Genomic DNA, 18396 nt, shown 5'->3' with positions numbered 1-18396 from the left:
AAGCATTGCATTTTATAGACATGTATTCACTAATGCATTTTTGTTTTTCGTTCGACATCATTCTCGGCAATGATATTTAGCACAATGATTGAACTATTGCGCGGCAACCCGGTGGCAAATTTTGGGAATTCTGAGTATTATAGACGGGAAGGAACTGAAACTAGAGCGTTATTGAGCAACCTGCCGTATTGGCGATTGTTTTCATAAAATACGGGCAACAAAACTGAAAGATAACAATATTTGGTAAACACATGTTAGTATGCCAACAAAACTTTGAGACTCAAACTTACAATATTTATCCTGTAGCACCTCGTCAAACTCGCAATTTTGCGCAATTTGAAAACAGCACTTCTGCTGAGTGGAGTCTTCGAATTTTTTTAATAAGGTCGAATTTTTTTTTGGCACAACTAAGAACGGTTTCGTGGCCGTGAGCGTCCGAACCGCAAAAAGTAGTTTTTTTCAACGAAATTAAAGGGGGTCCGAGGACATGCTCCGACGTTCTTACCTGAACACAGCCAGGACAGTAAAATGGGACCATTCTGCACACTTTTAACTAGTACATTTAAGGGGTAGGACCAGAATATTTCTTCTCTAATATTAAGCGGCATATGCAGCTCAAGGGTTTCTCTCTCCCTCCTGCACAATAATAACTTCGTTGTCTGAGAAAGAAACGAGCGATGTTCCAAATTGACTGGTTTAGCTGTGTTGTGTTGATTTTTGTCGCCGTCATTGCTTCGCACTGTTGGCTGCATGGTTGCCATGATGTACACATATTTCTTTTGGCGACACTTTCTTTTTTTACGCAACGTAGAAAAGCATGACCACTCAATAAGGTTTGTGTTACCGTAGGATTTGTGTTACTGGAGCCTGCTCTTACAATGTTCGTGGGGAAGTCCCACTTATGAGATGGCACATGTATATATTCTCGCTTGGTCGTGACGCTGTAGAAGACGGCTGTCAGGCTGTTAAAGACTAAAATCTTTAATGGGCGAATTTGTGTCCAGGAAATGAAAAGCCAATGTGCACCAATGTAAACTGGTAGCGAAATTTTCATAGAAGCCCATGTGTAAAGTAGTTGGCGGCTCGTTGCCACCATTGCCGTCTACGTATATATCGGCGACGTTGTGCATTTTACCCACATGGCGCGAAATTTAAATTTTGCTATTACTGATCTTTCATACGCTTTTGATAACTACGCGCTTTTATTGCGTCTTTATGACTCGCCAATTGCGTGTGCGAGTAAAAAGGAAGATCAACAAAAGTGATTGAGGAAGCAAGCTTGTTTTATTAACCGAATAGCGTACTGGCAAAATACACCAAAATACTTTGCACGTGAAGAAATTATGATACAACGACTAACGAACACAAGAGCACAACAGTTCGAAAACTCACGTTGCCCTATCGAGGAAACCACTGGAGCGAGACATCAGCCTATAAGGTATCACTTTGGCAACCGCATCGTACAGAGTTTCATTGCTTAGTGTGCCGCATTTACCGTCACAAAACGCAAGGGCACGCAGGCCGTGCGCCAGTGAAAGTAGTGTACAGCCACAGGAGCGGTTATCTACACACTCTGTCAGCTAGTTCAGCTTCTCTGAAGTGTCATGCCCTTAAGCGACACATAAGCAAATCAATAAATTACCGAAGATACGCACGAAACCACCGCGCAAACGTTAGCGATGCCTCGTGGATCTGACAATGCACCGAACTAAACAGAAGCCCACGTTAGCAGACTGCTTGAACGTGCCCCCAATTACTGGCGCTCGACCAAAGAAATGAGGCAATCAACTATTGAGCCAACTGACAGGTCAACCGTAGCGCAAATTTCTAGTTTACTTTGGCATGCATAGTCGCGCTTCAATCGTACGATGGGCGTTGATGTCTATGGCAACAAGGTTTCCACCACTTTTCTTCCCAAGTTTCGCGACCGGTATAATTTGACCTTGTGCACACGTTGTACAGTGATAACCGTACCCACAGTCGTTGACCGTCGGTGATCTGATCAGCGGTAAGGCGTTGCGGCATTCAAACATGCGGCATCGAAGATTAGAGCGTTATCACTGGTATCTGCGTTTGTTCGAGAATAAACTCTACTGTTCACGTTGTGCGCGCAGTATAATCAGAACAGTCCTAAAAAATCGAGGTTCCCAAACAATCAGGCGTGGCCTGCGTCAGGCAGCGGTTGCACGTGCAACGGGTCGGTTTTCATAAAAACAGAAAAAGAACAGCTCATGGCAATATAGTATGCGGAGTTAGTCGAGTGGTTGCTTGCCAATCTAAGCCCTGCAGCCTGATCCTTCGACCAAAGTACATTGAATTTTCCAGCGATCTAAGCCTTTAGACGAGCAAGACATATATACTGAGAAATTGAAGAATTAAAGTACACGAAACACGCTGCGAGTTTTTTTCTAACAAAAAAAAAAGGTTTTCTTTAGTCACAGCCATGCTTTCATTAGGAGCCACGCAAGAATGGAGATCATCTAAGTTTCGATCTTCTTGGGGTTTGCGACCTGTACAAAACGCACAGCAAATAAGCATTGTGTGTGCTCCCTAACCATTGTGACTGTTTGGCCAGGATCAAACCCTTGGTCTTGTAATACGCAGCTCGATTCTTTTCGAAACTACGTTTGTATTAAAACATGCACGCACAGTAAGATACGATCGAAATGGCAGGAATGCGTACTCAGGTTTCTAACAAATATAATCCATATAATACTACTTAGAGGTAGTAGTTTCAAATAGATTGTGAGTATTGTTTACGGAAATATAGAATATCATCCTTACATTCATGCATAAATTTGAACAAATATTCAACCTACTGCACACGAAAGTACTGCTTGGTGCAATACGCAAATACAATGAAAGGTAAGAATTTACAGTTTTAGGGGCGCAGCTCCTCTCAGTCTAACCTTGTCACGTCTCCGTTGTCCGGCGTATCTCCCGGCAGCCAGCAGTAAACGGCAATATCTCCCGTATAATGGAATAGATGGCGCTGTGTCATAGAAGTGCATACAAACTGCAATTCAGGGACGATATTAGATGCGAAGTATCTTAAGGCGGAGCTCAATCCGGTGGTGGTGGTGGTGGTGTGCGGCGTGACCACCCTTACTGCGCATGCGCATACCCTCTCCACACACCTCCTCTCCACTCCCCCTCACCATTCCCCATGTCCTCTACCCCTCTCCCCTTTACCTCTCCACTCACCATCTCCCCTTCCCCTCTCCCCTCCCCCTTTCCACTCTTCCTCTGAAACGCGGGCTAGACATGCCGAAATTCTCTCCTGCGCAACGCCGCGATGAGCGCATGCGCGTCCCCTCCCCTTCTCTCTCCTCTCCTACGCTGCCCCCTGTCGCCCGCCTGTCGACCGCGTTCCCCGCTCGCCCTGTGAGAATTAACGGCCAGGCTAGATGGAAGATACGACGCGCGTAGCGTCCCCCTTCGCGTTCCACGACGCGAGGTCGGTAGCATGCCCAACGATCGCCAACGGAACGCGATCGTGCATGTGCTCCGTCTTCGCATCGCTTCATGGTCCCCTTTAGCGGGAGATGGTGTAATTTTTCTAGATGGCGCTGTACACAATCTGTGTCGCCATCGCCATTTCTCGTATCAATTCCTAGATGGCGTTGGTCCAATAGAATTGTGTGCAATATGGCGCTTGTGTGAATCCACACTAGATGGCGTTGCAAGTGCCGCTTCTCTCCGATTGGCTGCTGCGCGGGCTGCGCGGGGATGCGCGGGGAACGAGCGCCTCTCTCATTCTCCTGGATCGTCGCCGTACGTGTCGGATCGTTGGTGGAGCATGGACGATGGGCAGCGGCGGGCGCTCGCTTGGCGGCAGCCAGGCGGATCCCAAGACGGTGCTCGCCAAGGACGCCGTTGCGAAACGGGCTCAACGAGAAGCGGATCCCGAGACCATGATTGCGTCAGGAGCTTCGCCCTAGCTCCTCATCATTCACCCGTGGATATACTGTAATTTTTTAGGGGCGAAGCTCCTTAAGGCGGCACCTGTTCGTCCCTCGTAGTCGTAGTAGTGCGTAACCAGTCGTAACGCTAGTACCAGACCTTGACCTCCAAGGTGGTGCCGGTGGGAGATTTTTCCTGTGCGTTGTTGAAGAATAAAAAATTCGCAGCGTGCGCGTTAACTAAAAGCTGAATTCTTCCGTCTTTCATTCCCCATTAGCGGCCATTGGCATGTTCCAGTAGGAAACGTTAGTAGAAGTAGAAGTGTAAGTGTTGGCTAAAAGCCGACTTCTTCTGTCTCTCATTCCCATTAGCAGCCATTGTTTACCTCCAAGGTAGTGCCTGGTGAGATTTCTCCTGTGCGTGATTAAACAATAAAAATTTTGTTCAAAACGCCGTTGATTGATGAAATAAACCAACGAAAGACGCCAGATGTTTTGTAAAAGCAAAACGAAAGAACGCCAGATGTTTCTAAAGCAAAACGAAAAGACGCCAGCTGCTTAACGAAAGACGCCAGATGTTTTCTGAAGCAATGGTTTTCTAAACAATGAAAATTCACACCGTACATGTAAAATTAAAGTGAGCTGCAAGTCGTCATAACTCATCGAACCTTTAGTATAAACGCGCCCGATCTCGCGTCGGTGATGATGTACAGGGCAGAATTCACGGAAGATTCACAGTTTACCGATGAACCTCCGCAGCTTCGCCCACTTCTCATCATTCACTCCGTGGATATGCTGTGATTTTTTTCTTGTTTCTGGTTGTTTTTTTTTGAGTATCCAAATCTGTCATCGTCGGGTTTCTACATGTGATCGTCCGTAACACTTCTCACACTGGAAGGTAAAAGAAGTGTACCTGTTGGTCTTTCTGATGAGCCCTGACTTGCCTCATACATAGGTGCCTTTAAAGAGAGACGTTAGCTCTGTTTCGAAGATCATTATACTCGCTTCGGAACCGTGGCAGGCGCGAATCTCTGAAAAAGAATACACGCGTATCGATCTTTAAGAGAGTTGTGCATGTCTACAAAAATAAATACACAAACAATGCGTATTATTTTTTTGTAGAATGTAGTTAGCCGAATAAGCCATCATCGACATGGGAGGGACATACTAAAGTGATCATTATAGTAAAAAATAGTCTCCCCTACGGCTACTACAAAATGACGTCCCCGGGCGCAGTTCATTTAAAAGTTGTTGGCGATATTAAAATCCCATGCAACGACCGATCTTTTGTAGCGACATCCAGGCACAAGGCATGTCATACCACTGGTTATGGATGCATGCCGCTTAGACAGTGTCCGTTGCGGTACTGGGTGCTCTCCCGCCATGGCTGTCGAATCGGTTCTGTCTGCTGCAACCTGGGTAAGTTGTTCAAGTAATGCTTACTATTATTAGCAAATACGTAACTCGTTCACTGAATCTGGTGAGTAGTTTGCAAGTTCAGGGGAGAATTAAATACTGATGCAACGAAAATCCCATGGAAGACGGCGTGTTGCAGTAGCCAACGTTTACACAACCGGACTTGTCTTCATGAAAGTTACATCATGAAGTCAAGTCCGCTTGTCGAAATGTTCGTTCAAGCAGCACCCCGTTTCCCAATGTTTTCATGACTCATAAACTGTAAGATGTTAAACCACATGCAAAATTTTACCATTCTACTTTTTCAAATGTGAACTTATTTATTTATTGGCGCAAATTTCTTATATGATCGAAAGAACGGCTTTGGTAAGGGGAGCTAAAGAAATAATCTCACATTGTAGAGGCAGCCTGTGGATTTATCCATCATATGAAAATATTGTTCACATCATATGAATGTCGGTATCAATACCATATGGAAAACATGAAGGACGCTTGAGCCTCGCCCTCAAAAGTAGGATGCAATAGCGTAATCGGGTCCCGTGCGCATCGCCCTCTGAACTGCTAGTCTGACTTCGGTTCTCGGTACATGCCTCAACCATGCCGCAAATAAACGAATGTCTGTGTGTGTACACTGGCCGTTTCAAGCTATCCTGGAATGCCTATTGCAAGTGCGGTGGCGCAGTGCCCACTACACCATAATTCGTCCTCTTACGAATCAGGGAAGGGTCCACTACAGGGTTGCCACTGACTTTCGAGTAAATGTCGCCAAACGACGAGCAGAAAGTCGCCAAAAGTCGCCATTTTTTTACGAATTTCGCCAAAAAAGTCGCCATTCTAGATATGTGCGGCATATCCTAGTAATAAGAATTTCCACTGATGTATAGCCCCGTAGAATACAGTGCCATTCAAAGCCCTTAAAGTATGTTGTCATTTCTCAATGCCAGGCGCATCACCCCTTCACCATGGGAGTGCTTGGTGCACCTGGTTCTCCGACTAGCCGCACGATGTGCGCTGAGGCGCAAGTATAATAATAATATCTGGGGTTTAACGTCCCAAAACCACGATATGATTATGAGAGAAGCCGTAGTGGAGGGCTCCGGAAATTTCGACCACCTGGGGTTCTTTAACGTGCGCCTAAATCTAAGCACACGGGCCTCAAACATTTTCGCCTCCATTGAAAATGCAGCCGCGGCGGCCGGGATTCGATCCCGCGACCTTCGGGTCAGCAGTCAAGCGCCATAACCACTAGACCACCGTGGCGGGGCGAGGCGCAAGTATGAAAGGATAAAATGCTCATGATATCCGTCCATCGCTGTGCGCTCGTTTCAAAGGTAAAAGTGTGGTAAAGCTTAGGCGAAAGCCGCGAAGGCGTTGTTTGTAGACAGCTTTACATCCCCTCATATGAAAAAAAGGATTAACAGGTTTATTGGAAGTACTAAGACAGAATTCTTACAGGTGTCGTTCATTAGTGAGTCTTATGCCTTTCAGTGTGAACTAATATGATACCGGACGCCACTGTCCCTTTCATATATAATCACTCATATCTACCCGCGTCAATCCAGTGCGTTATAATTGAACAGGTAGACATTGTAAAATGTTATATATCAATTGTTTTCATTCCACACGTCCACCGAGAACAGTAGAAAATGCATGAATAAATAATTTTTTATTGCACGAACACCCGCGTATCCGCCCATCTTTGCTATACGAGCTCGATTAGGGGATACTGCAGCAGTGAATTGGTCGCCAAGCTATTCAGAATAGTTGGAGCTTTGGCGGAATGGCCGGAACACACGACCAACCCGTCATCTAGCCCCTTGAGAAGCGAAACTTTAGCGAAGCTCTGAAGCATCTAGATGAATCTAGATGAATTGAGTTAGAAGCATCTAGATGAATTGAGGAGATACACACGAGTTACAGGACGGACATACAGAACGGCGCGCAATGTGCACCTCAAAACCCAGAAAAATAGATAGATTAGTGCCGCTCATTCGTTAGGAAGGCACTGAGCTTAGGATGCATAACTCAGTGGAGACCTAAGCTGAAAATCGCCAAAAATTCGCCATGTCGCCATTCATAATTTTAGGTCGCCACGGGCCTCTCAAATTCGCCAATTTGGCGAAAAGTAGCCACCATTGGCAACCCTGGTCCACTACGCGTCCGTAAGGCAACACGAGCCTTCGCACTTGCTCAATTTTCGTTTTGTATACTTTGGCTCATGATGATTATTAAATATATCTGAGCACTTTGTAATGGGTGGGCCTTTAAAATACACACTCGTTGCGCAATTGTCATGTTTTGACGCCTGGCGCGATTCTACGTTTCTGCCGCCCAATATTACATGCGTTAAGCAGACTCCTTCCACTACGTGACATTCATAAAAATTACACCATCTCCCGTTAAGGGGACCATGAGGCGATGCGAAGCCGGTGCACTTGCACGATCGCATTCCGTTGGCGTTTGTTGGGCATGCTACCACCTCGCGTCGTGGAACGCGAAGAGGAACGCTACGCGCGTAGTGTCTTCCCTCTAGCCTGGCCGTTAATTCTCACAGGGCGAGAGGGGAACGCGGTCGACAGGCGCACGAGGGGGGAGCGTTAGAGAGGAGAGAGAGGGGGAGGGGACGCGCATGCACTGGCACTCATCGCGGCTTTGCGCAGGAGATGACAAGGGGTAGTGGAGAGCGGGAGGGGTGATGAGAAGTTGAGATGGGGAGTGGAGAGGGTTTGCGCATGCGCAGTAAGGGAGGTCACGCCGCACACCACCACCACCGGATTTAAATCCGCCATAGACACTTCGCATCTAATAGTCTTGCTTTCCGAATGAGTTTCAAGCAATAGCGTCGCTCTGTGGTAGCTCTGTCAGGCAGCGTCGCTGTGAGTCACGCAGACGGCCTGAGTTTGATTCTCACTGAAACCGAAAATTTTTGCAACTTACTTTATTTGCATGTATCTCGATTTTTCCGTCATGGAGAGGATGATAATTTTTCGCTCGCAACCAACGATACCGACACCGTGCCGAAGCCGGAATTTCTGCGAAGCGAGCTTTTGAATGTTACCACGTCAAAAATGCAATATAATCGCTATACTATAACAACGTTACTCAGTAAAGTTGCGACAGACTAGATCAACTTGGGATGCGCAATAAGATAGACGAGGTCATTGATGCACAGGTGGTTAGGCTATCGTCGACCAAGGCTGGCAGGAGAATCTCTGACGAGGTTGGCTTGGCTCCTATGATTATGGAGGAACGGCGGACAGCACTAAGACGGGAAATGAGGTCGACCTACATGGTGGGACTCTTACCGCGAAACGTACACCCACAGTATAACGAGAATAGACGTAGAGCCCGTGCACGAGTCAGCTTGAAGACAGTTGAGGATGACATGGACTCCGCGGCCTTTGTGAATGCGGCGCAGTACAGGAACAGGAGAATGTTCGCATTGTCGGTTATAGACGGGCGGTGGGCGCTCCCTCGGTCTCTGTAAGCACGGCCACCCAGGGTATAAGAGAACAAATTGCGATTGAGCTGGCCTTCTCCGATCCAGAACGGCCTTGTCCGATCCAGAACATTTACACCGACTCGAGGGAGGGAGTCAATCAGGGCTTTCGAATCGGGCACCTCGCCCTAGAGGCAGCTCTATTCTAGGGAAGAGGGTTTGCCCCGGTTCTCATATTATCACCTTGTTCCCCGCACACATGGGGAAGAATGTTCCCGGTAGCTTCTGAAACCTTAAAGGTCCCCTCACCAGGTGACCTAACGAATTTTAGTTACACATTGCAAGTTGTTGCGAGCCCAATAAAGAGCATTATGCCACAAGAATTTTTCTAATCGGTCGGTTAGAAGCTGAGAAAAACAATAATTTGTAGCGGCGCGAAACCATGATGCGAGCAGGCGAGCTGCAAACCCTCGCCGCTCGCCCCGCGTAGCCTTCGCAAGCCAAATCCCTTTCCTGCCCTCTTCGCCACGCGAGCGGAAGGATCACATAACGCATACGCATGAACACGTCATGCGCACAAAATGTCACGAGCGCATGACGCGCCCGAACCAGCCCGAGCCCCCGAGACGCGAGCGGTGTTGTGGCGGCGTTCTTGCGCTTCATCTCTGCAAGTTATGCCGAATGCGCCCTCGCCGATCACTTGGCTTTCAACCTATGAGCACGAAAGCTGCAACATTCGTACGGACGCGAGACAAGCGGTGTGCCGCATGAACATCTAGTTAGACGCGGGATGATCAATGAGCCTAATGAGCGCCGGAACGCAGTAGAAAATTAGTTTCGTTGTAAAGGGTGGCGTCTGCACGATGCGCAAAGCGCGAGAACACGAACGCGTGCGAAACGGAGGTAGATTAGTCTCGAATCTCGCTGCGATTCGCAGTAAAAATTAAAAAAGAAAACGCACACATTCCGTTTGTGTGTTTTATTATTGCTCTCAAGTTTTATTCATCCACTCAAGCAACAAATTGCAAAAACTACGCGTCGTGTCAAATAATTATCGCAGTGTCACGTGCTACTGTTGGCGACGTCAGAGCGCACTCGTCTACGTAGAGGAGCGACGTCACGGCACTACTATCTACGTAGGGCCATTCTCTCATGCACGTCATCCCCTCATTCTCTGGGCGCATTGACGCGAGAAGAAGGGCAAGCAGTGTTCAGCTTGAAATTTGACCCATTTACGCGGCGCGGAGCGTTGCAAATTTTGGCAGACGTAATGGTGAACGCCTAGTGCATGGATTGCGCTCGTCAGCTCAAAATTGTCAAACCTGGTGAGGGGCCCTTTAACGAGCTGGCCCATCATCGTGCCCGTAAAGTCACGCGCCGCGACGGTCTGGAGGCTACGGGCAGGAATGGACTTAGCGACAGGGCCCACTTCTCATATTTAATAAAAGGACTAAATATTACCAACTTGGCAGGAAAGTCTATCCTCTTCCTCTCCCGAAGCTCAGCAGAGTTTAGTCAGCGACTCTTAGAATGTCTTAGAAATACGAGAATCCCCTAGTGAGTGCTTTGACCAGGAATACTGTGTTTCATAACATGAAAGACGCTTCGTGTTGTACACTCTGCATTGTATTTATTTTCCTTAGTGAAACATAAGTGTGCCTCCGCAGATGCTCTGTTGGATCATTTTCATTCTATTTTATTTTGTAAGTTTTCTTGCGCTCAAATGCTATGCAAAAAATGTCATCTTTGTTGAAGAGCTCCTGCGCAAGGCTTGGTTTTTGCATACCGCATATGAATGGTTATAATGCTCAGTATTTTTTCAATGCATGTAGCCCTGAAATTCGTGTGCACGTTATATTAGGGCTCAAAAGTCCGATTGTAACGGGATGTAATTTCAATATTGTAAAACGTAAGGATATATTCAAACCCCAGAACGCCCACAACACCGCAGGCTCACGGTGCTTCAGCAAATCAGAAAGCGATGTGGTCCCCACTGGCAATCGAGCCCCGTCATTTCCGTCCCCGATGAGTGTGTTTGCTCACCGAAACAAAGGCGGCAATGTGCGAGAAGGCAAAATCCCAGCCATTTTGTTCAGATAAGAGGGCTTGTCAATCGCTAGTGGCTTAATTTCTCCACCTACCGGGCAAAGTAGTGAATACGTAACCCTCACGTACATATGCTCAAATATTAGGAACTGCTTAGAGATGTAATGTCAAGACATTAGTGTTTGTGCCTAGAATCTGCCACTCGTCAACTAACTAATGAAATATGCACGTGACCTCACAGATTTTCAGCTTTATGCTGGCGCGTAGATAGCTGCTTATCGAAATGGCATTAAGGTAAGAGCAATTTTCTTAATTGCAGTTCTGGAAATACTGCCCTGCCGTGTTGATGCATTCATCTGACGCATCACTGTTTTGCATTGAAGGCCAACTCCGGCGATCTTGCGCAGTCAATCGATGTCAACAAAATTCACTCGGTACGTGTCCACTAAAAGTTCATTTTGCCCACACTCGCCCACCTGGTTTCCCATAATTATTGTCAACGATGTGTGTGTGGCTTCTTTATGGCAAAGCGAGGGAAATGACGTAACCGAGGGACTACTACAGTGCCTGCTGTCCACAGGGCAACGATCGTATGCATTTGGCCAACGTTTCGTTGATGGGGCGTGAGAATGTCAGTTTCTTGGTACGAGGCCGCGGCGGCCGCATGTTCGATCGAGGCGACGATGCTTGACGCCCGTGTACTTCGATATGGGTGCATGCTAAAGAGCCTCAGGTGGTCAAAATTTGCGGAGCCCTTCACTGAGACGTCCATCATAGTCATATCGTACTCTTGTGACTTGGTCTTGCGTTGCGGCCTGCATGCGGTTCCCCGTATAATTATGACAACAGCCACTCCAACACCCGCAGCTAGCTATTACCCGTCGTCTCGGTATTACAGTGTTTCAGGTAGCAGTGCCGGTTTACCGCATGGAAAGTACCGCGGTACCCTACCGGCTGAGGAATACACATGCGCAGATTTTACTGTATGGGAACACTTTCCGCAAAGTACAGACGGTCCACCGTGACTTGGCTTATCCGTATATGGGAACCTGAACGTCGTGCAAAAGCTGCACGTCGTCGCTCGTACTTGGCCTATATTAAATTTTACCGATCCTCTCGACGTGATGTCACATGCCACTATCCGCGAACTTATTCACTCTTTGTACACCAGTAATAAAAAAGTATTATTTTGTCCACAAACATTGTTAGCATTTAGCATTAGTTTAGCTTAGCTTAGCATTAGCTTGATATTTCATTACCCGATCACGGCAGCCGCCTACTTAAGCCGCCTGGACAGGGGGTGCCATCTGGCGGTGGAATGCGCAACCAGGTAAGCACACAACTAAACAAGCTTCTTCTACTTCATCGTAGAGTAGTAGCGGTTCTAGTTGGCCTAAGTGCGTCTGAATCGCAGCTGGCATTGTCCAACAGATCCGAGGAGCTTGTGCACGTGTCGTGGTCACTTAGAGACATGGTACAGCTAGTGTGGCGTGGCCACACTTTCGGTGAGCGTCTACTCCTGGCGGCTTTCGCAGCTTTCATACTTCGCGCTGGCGGGACCGGCATGCCTTGCGCGATTTCAGCATTTTACCAGCTTATAATTCACCCGATGACAGTACTGCTCTGTTGGGTATTGGTGTCGGTATTCAGCTTTTTCGCTTATTTAAAATTATTGTCCAACATGCTGAGAATTTCTACTACTGACCCTGGGGGGTGAGAGGATCGCCTCAGGAACATAGGAGCACCATTACTTTACTTTGACATGGTCAAACATCGCCGGAGTTGGCCTTTGAGGACAAAACTGCAGCGTACACCAAATTCAGCCGGTTCAGAGCATGTCCCACGTATACTCCTCAGCTCATGCTCAGCCCTTGGTGCGTGTGGTTTTATATATATATATATATATATATATATATATATATATATATATATATATATATATATATATATATATATATATATATATATATATATATATATATATATATATTTATTATATATATATCGCAGAGCACCGACGGCCGTTGTGGATGGTTGCTCCTACCGGCATTACTTTTCGTGTTTTCGTGTGTCTTATGACGCGGTGTAGATCTACCAGTAAAACCAATCTCCAGAGTTCTGAAGACGTGTGGAGATAGCAAGCGGCTGTCTTGGCAATACTTTGCCCAGATCTACGTCAAAACCTGCAGGTGTCGAAATAAAATATCGTAGTAAAGTTCTGTGCAACCACACAAAAAATGTCATAAGTGAAAAGAATTTCTTAGGGTGCGTAAATGTGCGCTTTTGAACAGAAAACACGCCCACATACAACGGAGAATCTCTTTTAATCACGCGTAGACGGACTTAACCAGGAGAGAATTGCAACTCATGATTACTGAATTGGACAAGGAAAGCAAAATGGTATATTTGAAAATTAATATGCAGAAAACTAAGGTAATGTGCAACGGTCTCGGAGAAAAACAGCGCTGTGCGATAGGTAGCGAGGCACTCGAATTTGTAACGCAATCAGTCTACTTAGGAAAAACCGTGGAGCCGAGCCATGAGACTGAAGTAAGTAAAAGAATAATGATGGGATTTAGCACATTCGGCAAGCATTCTCAAATCATGAATGTTAGTTTACCACTATCACTCAAGGGGAAGGTATACAACAGCTGCATCTTACCGGTACTCCGCTACGGAGCAGAAACCTGGAGGCTTACAAAGAGGGTTCAACTTAAACTGAGGACTACGCAGCGAACAGTGGAAAGGAAAATGATAGGTGTAATCTTAAGGGGCAAGAAGAGAGCATAATGTGTCTGGTACGAAATGGGTGTTAAGGACGTCGAAATGAAGAAGAAGAAATCGACATGGGCAGGGCATGTAGCGCGTATGCAAGATAACCGCTGGTCAATAAGAGTAAATGACTGGATGAGACTGAAGAGTAACTAACTAGAGAAGACAAAGGCGCGAGGGGGAGACGGAAAGTTAGGTGGGCAGATGAGATGAAGTTTGCGGGTATAACGTGGCAGCAGAAAGCGCTGGACCGGGTTGATAGGCGTAGCATTGAAGAGGCCTTTGCCCTGCAGTGGGCGAAGTCAGGCTGATGATGATGATGATGAGACTTGCTTAGGGGTGTTAGGTATCGTTGCACGTGTTTCTCACTGACACAAAAGAGAACAGAGAGGCTCAAGAACTCGCGGCGTCGACGAAAAGTGCTGCGCCTCAAAATTTGCTTATCGTCGCTAAAACAACAAATAATGCAGTCGTTATAACTTCCTTTATTAACCACTAAAAAATGTGTGAAAGGCATCAATATGACAGTCATTATTTCATATGTTGTTAAGGTGTTTAATAGACGGCACTCAACGACAATGTCTAATGGCGACAGTCATGGCAAGGCACGAACTCCCCTGCGCGAGCGACGTCCTTTCACAAGCAACCAAAGTGACGACCCACTAGAAGGCGCTGGAGAGGGCAGCCCATTACTATGTTCCAAGGATTCTCTACAATTACCCCGGGTACGAAAAGGGAGCCGCCCGGCGACCTAACACCTCGTCACTATGAGCGGGTCATAGTAGGCCTTGAGGCGCTCCACGTTGACAATGTCGCGCCCTCGACGGCGAATGTCTGAAGATGGTTCGATGGGTTCGATCAGGTAGTTGACCGGGGATGTGCGCTCGACGACACGGTAGGGGCCTTCGTATTTCGGCAGCAGTTTTGACGAGAGCCCCACTTGCAGTGGTAGGGGCGGAGATCCATACGGGCGCTCCAGGAAGAAACGTGGGCGCAGAAGTGGTGGTGTCATCACGAATGCTCTTCTGCCGCTCTTGTTCATGCGTCGTACAGTTCTTGGCAACCTCACGACACTCTTCAGCAAGCTTGGCTGTGTCAGAAATAGGCGCACACTCCGATGGATCCGGCTTGTATGGAAGTATCGTGTCGATGGTATGCGACGGGTGCCTTCCGTACAGTAAGGAGAAGGTTGAAAAACCAGTAGTGCTCTGCGGGGCGGTGTTATAGGCGTAGGTGACGAAGCGCAGAATGGCATCTCAATTTGAGTGATCGGCGGCGACGTACATTGAGAGCATGTCGCCCAGCGTGCGGTTAAAGCGTTCGGTTAAGCCATTCGTCTGCGGGTGGCAAGCAGTAGTTTTGCGGTGAACAGCATGGCACTCTTTGAGAATGGCTTCGACGACTTCGGACAGGACGACACGGCCTCGATCGCTGAGAAGCTCCTGGGGTTGACCGTGACGAAGCATGAATCGGTGTAGCAGGAAGGAGGCAACATATGCGCGCTGTAGCCGCTGGGAGGGCGGCGGTTTCGGCGTATCGCGTTAGATGGTCAACAGCGACGATGGCCCAGTGGTTGCCAGCCGACGTCAGGGGAAGTGGTCCATACAAATCGATTCCCACGCGCCCAAACGGACGGTTAGGGCAAGGTAATGGGTGTAGACTGGCTGGTGACACGTGCGTTGAAAGTTTTCGGCGTTGGCAATCGAGGCAGGAGCGAACGAACTTCTGCCCGTAGCGGTACACCCCTCGCCAGAAGTATCGTTGTCGAATGCGGTGGTAAGTTTTGGATACCCCAGAGTGCGCGCATTGTGGATCAGAGTGCAAGAACTCGCATATTTCAGAACGCAGACTGCGGGGTATCACAAGTAGCCACTGGCGGCCGTCGGCGTTGTAATTTCGTCGGTACCCCGCACATCCACCAAATTGTTAAGGTGTTTAATAGACGGCACTCAACGACAATGTCTAATGGCGACAGTCACGGCAGGGCACGAACTCCCTGCGCGAGCGACGTCCTTTAACAAGCAAGCAAAGAGGACGACCCACTAGAAGGCGCTGGAGAGGGCGACCCATTACTATGTTCCAAGGATTCTCTACAATGTTTATAATGGAATGGTCGACAAAACAAATGTGTCGCAAAAGAGACAGCTTATGCGCACTTGCGTTTTTTTTATTGTTGTTACACAATACACACAAATCTTGACATCTCTACTGCTTTTCCGTCAATTTCTTTTTCTTGTGTACTAATTGTTGTACTTGCGTGTGACGCAGGGGCAATGAACGCCTGCCCATTGGCTGGAGGGTCTTGTGAATTCGATTGTAGAAAATATATCGAAAATATCAAGTGCCCGGGAAAGAAGAAGTGCTGCGAAGGTATGCTTTCGTAAGAAGAGGATATCACTGCATCGAAGCTCATCAGATTTAGCACCACTGTTTTGCGGAAGCGCTCTGTACGACATTCTTCTCTCTCGGCTAGTCATGTGAAGCGTGAAACGAAGTGTTGCGAGCACATTACAATCGATATAAAATTTTATAAAAAACACCAGTACGTTGTGGAATTCTTGCCTTTTGCTCAACACAGACTTAACACCACGAGAACTAAGAGTTGGGTGAGTTGGTATGAATTCATTTTGAGACGGCAACACAGAAAATTTACATTCGCAAGCCATTCATATGTGCACACGCTTGGTCGGGCAAAAACAGAAACTTGGAGGACGCTTGAGTTTCGTCTTCAAGAGTAGAACGCGACAGCGTTCTGCTCTCGGTGCATGCCTCCACCCCGCCATAAGGTAACAAAAGACTGTGCGCCTAACATTGTCCGTTTCAAACTATCGTAGAATGCCTGCTGCGAGTAGGCATTCGAGGATTGGTTGGTTGGTTGGTTGGTTGGTTGGTCGGTCGGTGGGTCGGTCGGTCGGTCGGTTGGTTGGTTGGTTGGTTGGTTCCTGTAGGAATGTTACAACCCATCACGGCGATCCGCCCACGAAACGTGCGACAGTAGAATTTGTGAAAAGAAAGGAAAAAAGGGGGATGCGAGAAAGATAATTTGTAGTAAAGCAACAATATTTGTGGCAATTTTGGTTTCTAAGAAATGCTAATTAAACCAATGTTCAATCATAGAAATAAATAAATGCAGATAAGATAAACAAATCGTAAATTATAGTATATACATGTGCTTATAATATTAAGATGGCAGTGTCCTTGTTTATTTATGTTAAGTGCACTCTATGCCATAATTCTACCTTTTTCGAATCAGCCAAGTGCCCACTATGCGTTCGTAAGGCAACACACGAACCTACGCAGCTGCTCACTTTGTTGATGCTTTTGCAGTTGACGATCATTCAATATCTCTGATGACTTTGTAATGGGTGGGCCTTTAAAACACCCACTCGTTGCGCAGTTCACACGATTTGACGGCTGGCGTTATTCTACGCTTCTGCCACGCATTATTACACGCGTTAAGAAGACTGCTTCTACTATATGACATTCATATATTGTTTTTTTTTCTCCGAAGCAGTTTCAAGCAATAGCGAGGCTCTGCGGTAGATCACCTGCTTGCCACCCAGACGGCCTAGATTCGATTCTCACTCCAAACGAGTTTTTATTTATTATTCATTTTATATGCATCTTTCTCGATTTTACGGTCACAGACAACATGATGATTTTTCGCTCACAACCAACGACACCAACGTCGACACCAAAAACTCTAGTTTCAAACGAGCAAAAATAATGATTATTTGGTGAATGTGACCTCTTACTCCAACTGAGGGCTTCGCCAAGCTATCTTTCGTTCGACTGGGGCTTAAAAAATGCCCGAACCGCAGCTTATATAAAGTTGTATATTCTGCCTATATCATGAGTTAACTTTCATTCTCCAAAAACAATAAACCCTCTAGACGTATGCGGACGATACCGCAGGTCCGTTGACGCCAAATAAAATACAAGTGACTGTGTAGCCGCGCCCTCACTCATAGACTGCATTTATCGAGTGTGATTGCATTCTAGGTGCTTATCTGAATTGAAACTAAAAAGCAGGTACTGGTACTTATATACACGATACTTCGGTACGAATGGTCACAATATTGAAAATCTTTTTTTTCCTTTCCCTTTAAAACTATGCGTGAAGCAGTCAAAAATATGTACCCCTCACTTTCCAATGTACAAGTGTACAAGTGTACAGCTACGTGCGCGCACCGACCGCAAGCAGCCTGCGTTTCCTCATATAAGCACACGATCTGTGAATGCACAACGTAACATCCGTTTTGCACGAGCGTAGATGGCCTAGGCTCGCTTTCTGACTTTCTCGTCGCTCCGGCTTGGCAACAGTTATATATTGACATTGTATTGAAACGGATGTATTTTTCTAAAATGCCACAGTTTGAAAATCGTTTTAGAGAAATTGGCCTTATTTAACACCCCTCAGATAAAAGTTAAGGACGTTTTCTATCAATCTGCGTAAAAAAATCAGGCAGCTCCTGAGCACTTTGAAGAATCGCTTTCATGCGAAGCTGTCGGCGAGCAGCAGTTAATGACGGATTTTTGCGCTTTGAGCCGAGCGTTACGAGGCGAATCGACGTCTTTGTATGGTTTGAGTAGTACGCATGTTGTGGGCTTGCCAGGCACGCCGAGTAAATCACCATCATGATGACCAGCAGCAGCCTGACTACCCCCACGGCGGGGCAAAGTCCTCTCCTATATTCCGCCAAACAACCCGGTCCTGTGCTTGCTACGGTCACGTTATACCCTCTAACTTCTTAATCTCATCTGCCCAACTCACATTCTGTCTCCCCCTCGCGCGTTTGCCTTCTCTGGAAATTCAGTGTG

The sequence above is a fragment of the Rhipicephalus sanguineus genome, chromosome 2, assembly GCF_013339695.2.
Source record: "Rhipicephalus sanguineus isolate Rsan-2018 chromosome 2, BIME_Rsan_1.4, whole genome shotgun sequence".
Classification (NCBI taxonomy): Eukaryota; Metazoa; Arthropoda; class Arachnida; order Ixodida; family Ixodidae; genus Rhipicephalus; species Rhipicephalus sanguineus.
This window is presented reverse-complemented; position numbering follows the sequence as displayed.